General features: G+C 37.6%; 1 protein-coding gene across 3 annotated transcripts in view; it reads right to left on the reverse strand.

Annotated features, from left to right (window-relative positions):
• The window catches only part of BACH2 (BTB domain and CNC homolog 2), a 332,554-nt gene that overhangs the window by 202,485 nt on the left and 114,943 nt on the right, over window positions 1-15,126 (reverse strand). The window contains exon 1 of one of the 3 annotated variants that reach the window (XM_028508406.2): window positions 580-4,754. The exons of the other annotated variants lie outside the window; for them this stretch is intronic. The gene's annotated coding sequence lies outside the window, so the exon portion shown is untranslated. Of the gene's footprint in view, window positions 1-579; window positions 4,755-15,126 lie in introns of those variants that run through there. 3 annotated transcript variants of the gene reach the window in all.

Genomic DNA, 15,126 nt, shown 5'->3' on the forward strand with positions numbered 1-15,126 from the left:
TGTGGTACACTTATACAGTGGAATACTTGGACACAAAAAACAAGAAAACCTTACCATTTGTGCCAGCATGAGTGAACCTAGAGAATATTACGCCAAGTAAAGTAGGCTAGTTAGAGAAAGACAAATACCATGTGATTTCACTCGTATGTGGAATCTAATGAACAAAATAAATTAACAAAATAGAAAACAGACAGGCAGCTGTTGGAGGAGAGAGGGGTTGTGGGGCTGGATGCAAAAGGTAAAGGGATTAAGTAAAAACCCCTAAAACAAACAAAAAACTTCATAGGCACAGACAACAGAATGATGATTCCAGAGGGAAAGGGAAGAAGAGAGTATAGGGAGGATAAGTGGTTACAGAAGAAGACCTGACTTGGGTGGTGAACACATAATACAATACACATGATGAATTATAGAACTGTACCCCTTAAACCTATATAATTTTATAAGTCAATGTTACCCTAATAAATGCAATTAAAAAAATATATATATACACATATTTTTTTAAAGAAGAAACAAAACTCTGCTGTGCAGAAACTGTTCGATAATGATGGAGAGGGAGGGACCTAAAATGCAACTCACCAAAACCCAGAAAAGACATGGAAAGCATGGAATGGGCAGGTCTTGAGGATTTCATCTCCACACAAAGAGAAACTGCAATATCCAGACAAAAGAGATGTTATGGTAGCTTGGGAGAATTAACAGCCACAGGGGATGAATCAGCTCAGCGTCTGAAAACACCTACAGGTTCTGTCAAACCTGCCTGCACTCTTGAAGAGCTTCAAGGCTCACAAACAGGAAATTGCTGGGTATGACGACCTGACTCTCAACCTCCCGAGAGAAGAGCTTGCCCCCAAAAGTTATGAACAAAGTGTGGAGCCAAAGGGTGAGAGGTGAAGAAGAATGTGAGTTCGAGTTCAGGGGATGTGGCATTGAGTGGGAGGAAACAATTTTCAAATATATAGGAATTATTTTGGATTTTAGCATTGGGCTTAATACTGGTCAACATCTTCACTAACACTTCAAAGAGATGAAGAGAGAGAAAACTGAATTGCCGAGGGACTTGTGAAGACAGGAGATTAAGTTGTTCATTTATTCATGTGTTCATTACCTCATGACATTCTGTATCAGGATATTTTCAGAAACAGAGAACTCTTAATTGACCTAAACAAATAAGAGGATTTATTGTCTCGCACAAACAGTTGCCTAGAGGTAGAGCTGTCCCGGGACTGCTTTATTTAGCGGCTCAGCAACATCACGAAGGCCCCAGATGCTCTTTACCTTTGATTTGATGAGACTAACCAAAAATTCACCCCCTGGATCAGGGATAGGCTGGAGCCAGCTGCACTAGAGCAGCTGGAAGTGAGTAAATACTTCAACCAAATCAGGGTGTGCTAGCAAGAAGGGGCCGATGGCCACTGTGTGGGCCGCCAGAGATATCTGTAGATGGTCACTCAACAATAGTCACTGTGACCTGCTACATGTCCATTCCTGTGCTGGTCACTGGAAACACAAAGACAAGGAACTGCTTGCCTATAGAAGCTTCAAGAATAATGGGGCGGGGGGGGGGGGACAGATATTGATGAAATAACCATGCAAATAAAGATAAAACTGAAACTGTAACAAGTGCTATGTTTTAAAGGTATTCAGTGCTATGAAAGCATATAGGGAAACCTAGGTAGATTGGGGGTCGAGGGAAGAAAATTGTCCCTGCAGAAGGGACACTGGAGCTATTGGGATGGGGGATGGAGAAATGTTTCAGACAGAGGGAGCATATGGAGTGGCCGAGTGGAATATGGCACATTCAGAAACTGTCCCCAGGTGGGACAGAAGGGTGAGCTTGGAGCAAGATGAAGCTGAAGAGTTACCCAGGAGCCAGATCACATGAGTTGTATATAATGGAAGAAAATATTAACAAACGTTTTTTAAACTTTAAATCTTAGACCTTTTGTCACATAAGGCTGACACAAAACACAGCCTTAAAATGTCTTCACGCACAGACGCACTGAGAATATTAAATGGCCATTCCGTGTCCTTTGAAAATGAATACTTCTAGTCACTTCCCTTACAGTGTCCCACAGGAAGAAAGGCCGGGCCACGGGGGTGAAGAGGCAAAACTCGGATATACCTGGAGCCTGGGCTGAAAGATGAAGCCACATAGTTGTAACTGACTAGGACAAGAAGGAAATAGTTGAAGAGGCCAAGATAGGAGAAGGACGCAGAGGAAGGCAGTGGCTTTCAGACCGGGTGGGATGGGGTCAGGGGCCTGGATGTGGGATTCGTGGTGGGGAGTAACCAGATGCGGGAGGTTGAGCTGGGGGATGTGGGAAGACTCAGAAACACAGTGGACGGAGGGACCCTGCCGAGGGGCAGTCTTACCACCACCCCACAGCTTCAAAGGCCAGCCTAGCATTTCCTTTCTTCCCGCGTTCTGGGGAGGTAACAACAGTGAGAACGTAGAACTCACTCTACCTGTGTGCTTTTGGGGGTGGGCTTGTTTACTTAGCAAGAGATTACACAAATTTTATACAAGAAAAAAATGCCACAGAGTCCTCTCTCGGCAAATGAAAATACATTTTAGGAATAAACAAAACTACCACTTCCTCATGGGCTGAAAAATATTACCTCTTACTCTGGGTTCTTATCATTATAAACTAACTCATAATCTCTCAGTAGCTGAGTATAAATGGTCTAATTAACCATCCTGTGCCCTTCAAATACTTAAGAATTTCCATGGTGACTAACCATGCATTTCTTCTGCCACATGGATGAGCATGTAACTAAATGAGCTCTCATCTTCCAAAGCAGACATTTAAAGTGTGACAAAGTCATCTCCGAGAAGCTTGGCTCTTTTGAATGAGATAACTAATTACCGGGTGAAGAGGCAGCCTTTTCCCCACTGGGAAATCAACTCTGTGGTCTGGTGGAATGAGAGGCACGGACCATGGCAAATCAGGCCTGCACAAACAGTAAACAAAACAAGCCACGGCACAATTAACACATGTGGATGAGGCACAACAGCACCAGCCACACAGCTGATTTGATTTTAAGAAAACTGAATCTGTTTCAGGAAGAAAGGCAAAAAGTCAAAATACACACAAGTATACAAAAAAGAAAAAGAAAAAAAAAGAAAAGAAACATAATGCCCTGCAAGTACAGTAGAACTCATACACAGACCCCATCCACTACACGAATTACTTCATTTGAATTGTCCTACAAAATTAGGAAATGTCCTTATACATACACGTATTTTACTGCTCAGGAATACAGCCCACGTGTCTTCCAGAATCCCAACTCCTAACAAACACAAAGCACTGAACCATGGAGATGGTTCTCCTTTCAAAAGAGGGATCTAACCTGGTTTCTCTAGATCAGAGGTGGCTGGTAACCGAGAGCCCGTAGACACTGCAGTAACACAGAGAAAAGGAAATTGACGATGAAAGCAAATTTAATTTAACGAGCTAGCGACATTATGATGTACAAAACTGGGAAGGCGAGAGAGGCCGAAAGCACACACACACTGCCCACCTTGTTCCTTTTCAGTTTTATCAAGTTGCATATATATTTGAGGTTTTTACTGCAAGAGGCATAAAAGTTGACAACAAAAGGCTATCCGAATGGAATGTTGGTCACTGGGTTAACTGTCAAGCACAAAAAGAATCATAATTTTTTTCAACAAGCTTTCGAACAAAGTGTGCATGCTCTTGACATCTGCGGATGAGCTACAGTTTCCTCTTCAACAAAGCTTCTCTAAATTAAACATAAGCTTGTTTTTGGTATCTGCAAATACATGTGGATAAAATTCAAAGTTTTATAAAGGGAGTTGCCATAGAAACACACAACTCCCTAAAAGAGCAATCCATCCTCTCTTAAGGGAACCTGTCATTATATTTATTCAGTGTCCATGTGTGTGTGTGAGGCCACGGACAATGCATAAAGGACAGTCAGCAGACACACACTGGACAAATACACAAATTAAATAAGTCAAGTACTTTAATTAAGGGGCGATGAGCCCCATTGTTGCATGTGTGTCTGGGGTGGGGGGATGGAATCATGTGAGCTAAACCCTGTGAGAGCGCTGAAATGCAGCCATCACAAAAAGATTTATTTAAAATAGTTCTGCAACAATCTGGGCATTGCACACAGTTATCACTATGGACTGTTTTCTGCAAATTCTTTTAAAATGTAGATGTAAGTACTAGAAGCAGCCTTTACAAAAATAGCTTTATTTTTACTAGGAGAGTAGACTCAAGCTAAAAAAAAAAAAAACCAACAGAACCCCTAAGTGTGAATAAATGGGAATTGTGTACTGCAGACTTTTCAAATACATAGTGTCAGTATACCTAAGACAAACATCCCCTCTTTATTAGAAACTTTTATGCAGCCTTCCGAAAAAGGCCACCCGATTTTTAGCCAGACTACAGTTCTTCAGGCTGGTCCCTCTAGAGACAAAGGAGCCCCAAGGAGACAACAGCTACTTGAAGTTTTGAACCAAACGACTTTCCTTAGGGAAGAATTTCTGCTCTGGGACTTTCCCTAGAAGAGGCCAAGTAATCACACAGCCCTTAGAGAATGCTATTGCCCTAAATGGGAGGAAACAAAATAGATATTTTTAAAGGGGCTGTGCCCTCCCCCAAATCCTACAATGAAAGTTTGGGATTAAAAAAATGTTAAAGCCATCAACAGTCATGATTTGGATAAAGATGTGACTTTTTTTCTGTTGTTGCATTTATCTGATCGGTACTAACGATCTGCAAATCTTATTAATGACCATAATAATAATATTTTTCCTAATGAAACACAAGCATTTGTTAACATTAAATATTTAATCTCTGTTAGGTAAATTGCAGCTACAGTTAACTAAATCTTACAATAAAAGGCCAAAGCAATACCACCTGCCTCATGATTTACCCCAGATCACAGATGTTTAACTTCTAATTTTATTTTAAATAAATATAAACAATAAAGTGTACACATGCTTATTTGTGTATGTGACTATAAAAAGTATCAGGATTAGGCATAGCTACACAACTAATTAAAAAGTCATTTAAGGGCTGCCTTGAAAACCAATAAAGTGAAATCTAGGTGACATGGGCCTAGTATCATCAGTTGGCATTATTCTAAAAAAAATCAGCATGTTTAGAATCTCACCTTTCCATTGCTAAATGTAACAGATGAAAATCCAGCAGGGGTTGGTGGACCATGGTGCCAACCACAGACATGATGGGTCCCTCTGGAACCATTTGAAGACATCATGTAACTAGGCAATGGTACCAACTAGCATCTGGGTGGTAGTTACAGGTCTGAATATGTGTACTGGAAGAAGTGCAGCATCTGGCCAGATGAATTTACTCTACTTGGATTTCATAGTATGAGTACTCTGTCTTCTACTTGCCCTTTAAGACCTAGGCCAACCAGGAGTTCCCAGGGAAGCTTCTCTGAGCACTGGGCTGAGCTTAGGGACTCTGCTCCAAAATACCCCCTGAATCTTCACGGCAGCACATCCTCACTGATTTTCAGGCTCTGGCTTTTTTGAAAGCTTCCTAATTCAATCATAAACTCAAAGGCAGTACCCCTATCTGTCTCATTCATCTTTGGAGCCCAGAATTGGTGGAGCTCAATAAATGTTTGCTGAATAAAGAGATGAATGTAAGCATTGGATTTATTTAAATTACGAATGGTCTTAATCTATCAGATAATTTATTAATTTGGTGAAGGTCTGCTAAAAATGGTGTGGGTTAAAAGAAATAATGTTCCTCATTATCTCAAAATATTCAGAGACCAGAGATCTGTCCATCAACATGGATTTTAATTTCCTAAAACAAGAAAGTAAAGAATGTCATGATATTTTGCACTTAAACCCTGGAGGCTAAGGAATTGTCCACACATCACTCATGCTGCCCCTTCTTTATCTTGCAGGAGCAATGTTCTGGGCATGACAGATGAGGGTCACACAATTATAGTGCACTCTCTGGCACATGTCTCCTAAATCTGTAGAAATGCCCAGTGTTCTGAAAGCAGATCTGTATAGTTGGTTTTCTAAAAATAACAAAAGAGAACCATGTTGATCAAGTAAAAATCACTGATTAGGCCTTCAAATTTTCCTAACATCCTAAAAAGCTTATTTTTTCTAAGCATACCAGTCACAAAGGCAAAAACTCACCCCTCTCTTCATACAATCAACTTCTCTAAAGATGCCATGTACATACACAGAAGACTGTGGGGATTGAAAAGGAAATGCCATGTGGCAGTGGAGTCACATGGAGACTTGCAGCAGCTCTGACAGTCTCTCGCTCTACACAGAGGGACAGGCTCCTCACGCTGCAAGTGCTCAGAAAACACACCATGGTGGTCTTTTTACTTTGGACATGAGTGAAAATAACTTCTTGGTTCTATGTATTGAAGACATCAGGTAAAAACAATGAACTGATGAGTATTTACAATACAGATTTAATTTTTCTATACCAAAACTTCTCAACAGATTTTTCTGCTTTTTCAGCAGGATCGTCCTACTTAACACTTGTCCCACTAATTTTTACTTCAATTTGAAGAGTAAACAGTGTGCAGGCCTAAAAGAATCCATTCATCTTTTCAGGATCAGCAAGCTAAGCATTAACTTTTCAGACAGCACTCTTTAATCTAGAGTGCTATTTTAACAGCACTATTTACAAATTTATAAAATTGAATTGCTTAAAAATTTTATAACTCAAGATCAAAGACAGATGTTCATCTTTAAAAACAGTAATGTACATCACTATCAGGTAAAATTATGAAAAACCTTAGCCATTCATGACACTCAGGAATGACTCTGTCCATACACCTTGGTTTCCTAGAGAGCTGAAGAGCTCCAGAGTTTTCTTAAAATAGAAGTATTGCCAAAGTACACCATACATCTTTATATCTCCATGACCAGGGCCTAAAAACATGCTTTTTCCTTGATAAGTAATAACTGAAAACACCAGCTCACATGTATAAACTGAACGTAGTTTACAATATGGAACATGTATAGTCATAGGCTAACATATATGTGCTGTGGAGCACGGAACAGAAAGGATCCCACCTGACCCTCACAGATACTCCGAAATCTGTCCCCTCAAAAAAAAAATTGCCAGTGTCAGCTTCTATTTTGCTCGTTTGCCTCTTCCTCATGCAGGCAGAGGGGAGACTTTGCACTGCAATATGGCTCTCTGGGGACCACACTGTCGTTTTGAGAAATGGCACGGTTAGTAAACCCAAGGCTGAAGTTTCCCGACAAATGGCTGTCCTGTCCTCTAAGTGGGATCTGTCTGGATGCTGCTGTCTGAGGGCACTGGCTGTGGAGGCTCTCAAGAGCTCCAGGCCAGTTTGCACTTTCCCAGCTTTCTTACTGGCATTAAGTTTATTCTGTGGTTGGAGAGGGGGAACACCTTTGATCAGACCTCAAATCTGAATTCCCATGGTTGGAAGTTCTCTAATGCTTCTCTTCTTTTTGCTGAAGTGTTCTTGTAGACTGTGGGTAGAAAGAAACTGTCACAATTTCTTTGAAAGGGCAATTTGGCATTCTCTCTCTCTTTCTGGATATCAAAGTGTAAGAAAGCATGTATTCTTTGACCCAGCAAACTGCTTTCTAGGAATCTAGCCTAAGGAATTATTAGATATATAAACAAAGATGTGCAAGAAGGTTGACCACACCGTCAACTATAAAAGTAAAGTTTTGCTAAACTTCTAATGTTAGGGGATCGGTTAATAAAATAATGGAGACAAAAGATGGAAAATGATACTGCCATTCAAATATTTAAATAATGGTCCTGACCTACATTAACTGAAACACGAAGATTTCCATGTATATGTATTTTATTGTTACATTAAAAGGTTTCAAAAACATGTGCAGTACACACAGGAGAAAGCCTGAAAAGATAAATTAGAGGTTCCCAAATGATTCTGGAAGCTTTTACAGTATCATAATTTTTTTGACAGTGCCTCCAGGCCAAAACAATAAACTGTTAGGTCCAAACAACTTAATAAATATTTATGTCCCAATGAATTAGTACCTATTTGAAAATAATGACACACATAAATGAACAGTATTATCTTTTCCTTATCTCTCCAGAACTTATTAATAGAATGTGTGCACCTGTGGGGCATGCAAAACTTCGTATCTTGGAATCAGATTGGACATGATTACCCCCATTTCCTGTTCTACTGTGGTTTGCACATGGTATTCACTTTTTATCACAAAAACTCAACAGTCATAGAAAACCTGCTTTTGCAAAGGAATGCAGTATGATTTGATGTTGAAACTGTGAACTACCTCCAGCGAGGTGTTGGACAGATGTGTTTCCCTTGATGATGAAAAATATCCTGTGGCAACTTTGTGGATTTGCTGTGGTGCCCAAGCACCCTGGCACACAGCCTGGGAATGGCAACCACCTAACAACATTAACAGCTGCTTTCTTTCAGGTTATGAGTGATTATTTTTTTTTTAAAAAGATTGTCTGAGCCTTTCTCAATAAACATGTTAATTTTTACAACGAGAAAAACCATTCAACTGATTTATATATTTCCAAGTTTTTTTTTTTCTGCTAGCTTAAACAACAAACATTTATTTCTCACTGTCCTGGAGGCTTAGAAATCTAAGATCAAGACCCCAGACAATTAGGTGTCTGCTGAGGACCCCTCAGCATGAACAACATTAAAAATGGAAGGTCCTGGACGACGCCTTGACAGTAGAAAATCTAAAAAGCCTTGCACAATTAACTCTCATTATTCTGACTGAGCCCTTCTTTGGTGCACAGACAGGATATCTGAAGTCACTGGTGTCAGGCCACTAACCCAGACATTCACCCTACTTCCTGCGGGTAGCCACCACAACTGTTTGACAATGGACTCTCTGTCCCTCCACTGATGTGCTTCTAAAAAAGCATGGTCATGCCCTCGTGGGAACAGAGCTGCAAGTGGTCCTTTGCTCTTGGTCTGTAGAACTTCAGTCTCCAGATTCACGGTGATCCTTTTAAAATAGTGCCTGCTGCTTTTCACCCCCGTGTCCACTGCTGTGGTCTTTGAAGGTCTCCACTGTTCTTTGTTCCCTTCTGATAACTTCTGCCATTTGTCAGTTTTTGCACCAAAGAAATCAATGGCCTTTTTAAACTTCACCAATTGGGACTTTCAGAACCAACCAAGCAAGTTAAGTATAACAGATATTTCTTCCCTTTGGTATTTAGTTGTGGGTAAGAATTTTGTTTGTATTATTTCTTATGGGAGTAGGTAGCCTGAAACACGTTCTGGTTTAGAGCTATTTTTAAAACCTGAGGACTTAAAGTTTTGGCATTGAAGTTTTATTGTGATCAATATTTACTTGCTTGCTAAAGAAGTGGCTAAGGAATTGTTTTAAAAAATCATTTTTCCAATCTAGGACTATCTATAAATATAACAACCTTTACAAATTTAAGTTTAGAATTAAAAATGCACAGTAGTAGAATGTTTAAAGCAACTTTTTGCTTGAATTTTAATTGGAATGGTCCCTAACAGTCTTAAATATATTCTTTTTACAATGAAGAAAAATAAGATCTCCCATTCCTCCTTTACCTGCATAGTTCTTCCCTACAGCACTTATATCTTTTAGCATACTATATACGTTACCTATTTGTCTTGTTAATTGTCTGCCTCCTCCAGCTGGAAGTAAGCTCAAGAAGGGCAAGATTATTGTCTGTTTTAATCACTGAAACAGCATGTCAAAATGTAGGGTTCAATAAGTATTTGCTGAAAAGTAAGAATGAGTGACTAATTCTTAAACACCTTTTATAATCCCATTTTAGAGGACCAAAAGGGAGATCTTTTAAAAATTAATACTAATGTTCATGCAAACCAACTACTACTTTTTTTGTGGGTGAAAACCAGAGTCAACCTTTGATTTCACTAAAATCCACAAATTGCAAAGAGCTAACTAATTTATTATTTCAACTTTCAAGTAAAGAGGATTTCTGAATTTCAACTATGGGAAATCCACATAAAATACCTAAAAATGCTAGGGTATTAAAAAACATTTTAGTCCCGGCTAGCATAGCTCAGTGAATTGAGCGCGGGCTGTGAACCAAAGCATCGCAGCTTCGATTCCCAGTCAGGGCACATGCCTGTGTTGCAGGCCACAGCCCCCAGCAACCGCACATGGATGTTTCTCTCTCTCTCTCTTTCTCCCTCCCTTCCCTCTCTAAAAATAAATAAATAAAATCTTTAAAAAACAAACAAACAAACAAACAAATTTTAAAACATGTATGGCTAAAGAGCAAGAAAGTAACAGCAATTGTTAGAGGTCATAAGTGACAAGAAGACTGGAAGCCAGGGAGGCAACTCTGGAGGTAGCGGCCAACCCTCAGTGAGGGTTTTAAAGGACAAGGAGTCTAAGGGAGAGGGGACAAGCCTAAAGCCCACACAGGGTGTGAGTGTTGAAGCCAATACCACTGAAAGGCAAAATCCTCAGTGAGTAAATTAAAAAAAAAATCCCCAGGAACAGGAGAAAGAAAGGCTAAGCTTTAGTGATGGAAGAAAAGGGAAAAAAGGAAAAGGTTTTCCCAGAACATTTCAAGGCTACTGTTACACTGTACGGGATCAGAAGTTGCATATCCTCCCGAAACACAAACATTTAGATGGCAGAGCCCCTAAATACAAGGCAGATGCAAATGCAAAGCCTTTCTAGAAAAATAAACTTTAAATTCAAGTCTCAAAGGATTCTCATACATAGAGTCACAAGTAATTGAGTTCACAACCAAAAATCAAAAAACACAGAAACAAGTAAACTGCCATGAACAAGAGTGAGAAAAAAATGAACTGAGGAATTAAACCGTCAATGACTACAGATATTGGATGTATCCAATATAGAATAAAAACAAATATGTTTAACGTGTTCAAACAAACAAAATAGGGTATTAAATATTCTTTTAAAAATAAGGTACAAAAAATAAATAGGCAGATTTGTGAAAGAACCAAAAATAGCTTCTAGAAGTAAAAAAATTAGTATAATTTTAATTAGAGATTCAATGGGCGAGTCCAATATCAAATTAAATATAACTGAAAGGGAATTAGTGATCTGATAAATAGATACAAAGAAATTATATATAATCTTGTACAGAGGTGGAAAAAAGATGAAAATAGGAAGATTAAAAGTTATGGAGGGTGGAGTATGAAGAAAAATACAGAAAATGAGGGAAGGGTAGCATTAGAAGTGATTAGACCTGAGATTTTCCACAAATATCAATCATTGAAAAATTCAAGAAGCCAAGTGAATTCCAAGAATGCAAAATAAAAAGAAATCCTCACCCAGATAAAGCCTGGTAAAACCGCAGAACACCATCTTCAAAAAGATCTCCCCAACAGCCAGCGGAGAAAGCAGACTGCCTTCAAGTGACTGATAATTAGACTGAGAGCTGATTTCTAAATGGGAGAAGAGAAATCTGGGGAAGATGAATTTAAAACCTGGCGAGAAAATACTAGTAAACGTGAAACTGTGTATTCAGCAAAATTACCTTTCACAAACAATGGAAAATAAAGGCATTTTCAGTCAAACAAAAAATAAGAAAGTTTATTTCCAAAAACATTTACTAAAGGAACTTGAGAAAAAGGCAAAGTGATTTGGGATGAAAGAAAGACGGGGCAAAGACGACAGTAAACATGTAACTAAATTTAAATAAACACGGACTATATAAAACAAATGCTGACTGTATACAAACTGTAATAATGTCTAATATAAAAATAAGATGAAATGGAAAACTGAATAACAATGGCATACTACGTTGAAAAGGATGATCAGAATTAAGGAATTCTAAGATTCCTGGACTGCTTGGGAGAAAAGAGGAGACACTGTGTAGTGTAAGACTCCATTTGCTATGTTACATCGGATGCTACCATCTCAAGGGGAAGCTCTGAAAGGGAACAATGTAGACAACTGCCACACTCATAGAAGAAAAAATCTGGAATTATAAAAGCAAAAACAGAGCAAACCTCATTCAACCTAAATGAAGGCAAAAATAAAAATAAATAAATAAATAAACAAATAAAACACAGAAAAAGTAGTACAAAGAGAAAGCAAAATATAAAATGGTCAAAATGAATACAGTTAGTTTCTTTCCCTTGTCCCTGGCCTCCAGAAACATTATTATTTTTGTTTGACTGAAAATGCAAATGTGGTCAATATGAGCTACTAAATAAAAATTGACTAGATTTTCTGGTTAAAAGACAGATTGTCTGATTGGATTAGAAAACAGAAAGCACGTCCACACAAACACTTGAATGTGAATGTTCATAGCAGCTTTATTCATAATAGCACAAAACTGGAAACAACCAAAATGTCCATCAACTGGGGAATGGTTAAACAAATTGTGGTATATCCATACCACGATTTCATATCAATGCAATGATACTCAAAAATAAAAAGGAATGAATGACGCATGTTATAACATGGATGAATCTCAAATCATTATGCTAAGTGAAAGAAGTTAAACGCAGAAGACTCCATATTACATGATCTCACTTACATGACATTCTGGAGAAAACAGTACTATAGTGATGAAAAGCGGATCAGTGGTTTCTGGGGGCCAGAGGCGAGGGAAACAAACTGGCTGTGAAAGGGCATGAGGAACTTTCTGATATGACGGAAATGATCTACATCTTTATTGTGGTGGTGGTTACATGACTGTATACACTTGTCAAAATTCATCACACTGTACACTTAAAATGTGTGACTTTTGCTGTATATAAATTATACATTTACAAAGCTAATAAGAAAGACATATGGTTAAGTAATTTACAAAAGACAAATCTAAAACCTTTTATATTCTTGAAATAAGGAACTGGAGAAAGATATTTATAGGCAAATACTAACCCAGAAATCTGCTTTAACTAAATTAAACACATATGAAATTAATTTCAGGCAAAGAGAATAAGAGAGTTATGGCATACTAATAAAATATTTAATTTACCAAGACAACATTGTAACACTACATGCCTAATAACACCTTCAACACACATAAAATCAAAATTCACAGACCCTCAGGGAGAAACTGACCATGAGACCATCTTATCTGTGAACCTAAATGCAAAAACATTTAACAAAATATTAGCAATTCAAATCCAGTAATTCATAAAGAAAAATTATATGCTTAAATGTGAGTTATTCCCATAATACAAGGTTGCTTCAATATCAATCAATGTTATTCATCACATCAGTAGATTAAAGAAGAAAACATAGGATAATCTCAATGGTGCAGAAAAGGCATTCAATAAAATTCAACAGTCACTCATGATTAAAACTCTTAGTAAAAAGGAATAGAATGAAACTTCCTCAAATTGGGAAGGTAATTAACATATAGACCGGAAAAGAAAAAAACAAAGCTACTATTTGTTATAAATGATAAAATAATTTAAATTAAAAACCATAAAGAATTTATAAATTATTTGCATTAATAAAGAGGCTCATATGGTTACCACATACATGGTAAAATGCAGGGCCTTCAGCAGCAAAATGACTAAATCAATTAAAGTATAATAAGTACGGTAAGACTTGACACAGTAATGAAAATGAGTTAACAAAAGTTATATATATCAACATGGATAAATCTCAGAACATAATGTCTTAGCAGGAATAAGTGAAAAATAATCAGTATGATTTCATTATATAAAGGCTAAAATAATATAGTATATTGTTTAGGGATACAAAATGGCAGAAAGGCCAGAGAGTGATGAACTCAAAATCCAGGAAAGTAGTCGGGAAGAGTAGAATTCGATAGGAGAGAGGTGCACATAAGTTTTAATAGCAGTGATAATGTATATTCTTGAGATGAGAGTAGAAATGTGGATGTCTCCTTTATTTTATGCTATAAAATATACCAGTATACTATACATTCCTTCTATATGTATGGTATACTTCCTGATTTGAGGAAGTAAATGAACCTGAATGAACTTTGTTACAATATGCATTTTTAAAGTACTGTAATATTATTTCAAGTTGAAAAACACAGGGATTTAGGAAGTTATTTTTCTATATCGAAGTTTTAAAATTAATATTTTTTTTTCTAATTCATTATAGAAGTTGAGAGTCCTCGTCCATGCAATGATTTTTCTAAAACACTGAAATCCTAAGAAACTCTCTTGATAGATGTTTTTTTCTGGATTGGCTATTTTATTTTATTTTAGTTTTTATTGGGGTAGAATTTACATATAACATCATATTAGCTTCAGGTATATAATATAATGACTCAATATTTGTATATATTGTGAAATTATCACCAATCTTTTGATAGGTCTTAAAGGTACACAGCTTAGTAACTGTGTTGTCATAACTGCCTGCATAAGACAGAAGAAAAACAACAAATAAACAAATGCTAAGGAGAGAACATTCACTGATAAGAAATGCCCCAAAGGCTTGATTATACTGAAACATCTTTTCAGTGGAAAAGATGTAATCCCTTCTTTTAAAAGATAATTCTTTAAGAGAGAAATTTTGCTCAGGTAAAAATAACGAGCTGATCAATGTCAGAAGAGTTGAAAATATTTTCCCTTCTCATGTTTTTGAATTGCCAATACAACTAAAATGATATTTATGATATAGCCATCTGGATACCCCACAGAAAATATCCCAAATGGTATTCATTATCTACCCATCACAACAGTCTTGGGTGACAGGGTCTCGTCACCAAGCCACACCCATCGCCCTTATCACCTCCCACCTGCCCTCACACTGCCCTTCCTCCAGTTCATCCTCCACTCGTCTACAGAGCAATCTTTACAGAACACAAACAGTACCACATAACTTCCCGGCTTAAAAACCTTTCAGTATTGACCCATATTCTCACAGATAGCCTCTAAGCCCCTTAGAACATAGTGCTCTTTCTACTGTCCTTTCTGACTTCTCTGCCTGATGCTTTAGACTACCACATTATAAGTCAGTTGTAGCTCTACTGTGATATGAACATTTTAATTAATGTTAATATTGAAATATTGTTTTTGGGTCCATACATTAGGAAACTGTCTGCTCTAGATTACTATATGCTCTTTTCTCTTCTCAAAAAATCCTGCCCGCCTCAAAGTTATTATCCATCTTCAAATATCTGTGAAACATGTCCATTCTGAAGGCTTCCCAAACCACTCGAGCGTGCACTC

The sequence above is a fragment of the Phyllostomus discolor genome, chromosome 4 (genome assembly GCF_004126475.2).
Source record: "Phyllostomus discolor isolate MPI-MPIP mPhyDis1 chromosome 4, mPhyDis1.pri.v3, whole genome shotgun sequence".
NCBI classification, from domain to species: domain Eukaryota; kingdom Metazoa; phylum Chordata; class Mammalia; order Chiroptera; family Phyllostomidae; genus Phyllostomus; species Phyllostomus discolor.